Here is a 2,083-nt window from a genome sequence, read left to right as displayed (position 1 = left end):
CATGTTTACTTTTCAGACATTAGAGAGGAAAACATGAACATGCCCTTCCATTAGCACTGATGTTCACAAGGCATCATGAAAATGCACCTAATATTATCTACAAAGTTTAGACCCTGTGACAGATGATATAGATCTTAGGGACTCTCAGTTTTCTTGGCATCTAATGCTGCACCATTAAAGTCAACCAGCACTTTGTCATTTACTTCAATGGGTGCAGAATCATTCTTTTTGTTTTACCTACATTCATCTACGTGGAAGAGGGACACTTGGACCCAAAGGAATCTTTTCAGAGCTCAAGCGAAGAGATCATGGCACCTGTAGCCATTTTGCTGCAGTACATATAAGTAGTGGTGGTTAATGAGATTGTTGCTGCTGCTGCTGCATGGATGAAAACCTGTTTTCTGCTCCTTGAAGGAGAACTGCTAACGGTATGTAGTGTGGTTGGGTCAGTTAACATTTGGTGCTATGCTGCAGAAGCAGCCTGAGGCGCAGAGTACTTTAAGGAAGTTTTTGCACTGACTTTTAAAATAAAATACCAAGCATTTGGCCCCAAAGAGGTTTTATTTTCCCTTTCATGTACCGTGCAAGTGTCTCTTTTCCTCTATGGAAAAAACTGTGGGGCTGGGATCTGGCCCCGGTCCACTTACCTGGTCAGGTAGGGCTAGGATTTATCACAGGTGGACTTCTGCTGTAACTTCTCTTTTGTGTATTGGAGAAATGCTATAGTCCCTGCTGTTGAAGGCTGATATGTGAACATAACAGAGTCTGCCACTTTTAGTGGAAATATGAACTTAATGACAAACTTGGATTTTTATTTTTTTTACTATATTCTAGCAATATGGACTAGCAGTCTTAGAAGGGGGGCGTGTCACATAATTGGCATTAATCGCTACAGCAGGATAGAATTAGTGCCACAAATATTGTCCATTTTTATTTGTATCACAGTAGTCCCTAGAGATCTCTGGTGAGATCAGGGCCCTAGTATGCTTGGTGCTATACAGAAATAGTAAAAGATGGTCCCTCCCTCAAATTTCTTAGAGACAAAGGATGGGGGAGAGGAAGTATTATAATCTATATTTCTCAGGAGAAGAACTGAGGTACTGATGTTAAAGGCTAGGTGTTTTTTTTTTCCCCAGAGGTTCTGAGCACTGCAACTTCCATTAACTCTTGAACACAAGGCCTCAAGATACTTGCTTAGGACCCTACAGATCTTGGGAACTGAACACAGATCTTCTGAGTCCCGGCCCAATGCCTTGGCTACTAGACCACTCTTCTTCTCCATCATGGGACTTAGCGATGCTAGTCAATGCTATACATTGCAGGCGTGTGGGAAAGTGTTCGAGGGTGTTCTCTGGTATATGGAACATGAGGCCAGCCAGTAAGTCATTCTTCCTTTTCTCCTGCCTTTTCGTTTCCACTGATTTCTTTCAAATTTCTCCTTAATGTAGCCTAATTCCACCTGCTGCATTTCTCCACTTGTACAGGTGCATTTTATCTGACGCCGTGCACTGGGCCACAGAGAGAAATGGACAGAAATCTGTAGTTCAGATATCTGCTGAAACCCTTGATCTTCTGGGAGAGATGCCTATTGTTCTGCCATACCGCTGTTACACCACTAATAAACCATCCTCTCCATTTTTGGTATCCAGTCTACACAAATGACCTTAGTTTTTGGAGTGGTTCCCCAAACAGAGGTGTGAATACACTTCAAAAGTATTACAATGGTGTATTCCTGTAGCAACTTCTCCTCCAAACTCCAGCTCACTGCAACCATAAGCTGTCTGCCTAGCCCATTTCTTGGCAGGGGGCATAGGCACACAAATACACAATTAATAGCCCTAAACCCCAATCCAGAACACTCTATGGAAGAGCTTCTCTTCGGAGTCTGGGGGGGAGGTAGAATACAAGTGGAGATTCTTGCCCTCCTGCTGGCTGCATGCAGTAACCACATTTGTGTCCAGTATTCTGTAATCCTATGCTATTTCTGACCACCCCTCTGGAGTCTCCGCAGCTTCAAAGACTTAAATTTATGTGCACCTGAAAATGGAAAGATACAGACCCTGAGTCCATCTGAGAGAAACCT

At 43.1% G+C, this 2,083-nt stretch overlaps 1 long non-coding RNA gene across 1 annotated transcript; it reads left to right on the top strand.

The window, feature by feature from the left end:
- Window positions 1-220: 220 nt before the first annotated feature.
- On the top strand, window positions 221-1,644 carry LOC120369509. Its single transcript, XR_005583197.1, has 3 exons — window positions 221-428; window positions 1,137-1,378; window positions 1,485-1,644. It is a non-coding gene; the product is annotated as an uncharacterized LOC120369509 (long non-coding RNA).
- The last annotated feature ends 439 nt before the right edge of the window (window positions 1,645-2,083 follow it).

The sequence above is a fragment of the Mauremys reevesii genome, linkage group 7 (genome assembly GCF_016161935.1).
Source record: "Mauremys reevesii isolate NIE-2019 linkage group 7, ASM1616193v1, whole genome shotgun sequence".
NCBI lineage: Eukaryota > Metazoa > Chordata > Testudines > Geoemydidae > Mauremys > Mauremys reevesii.
Note: the sequence above shows the minus strand (reverse complement) of the source record. Positions and strands in the feature narration are given on the sequence as shown.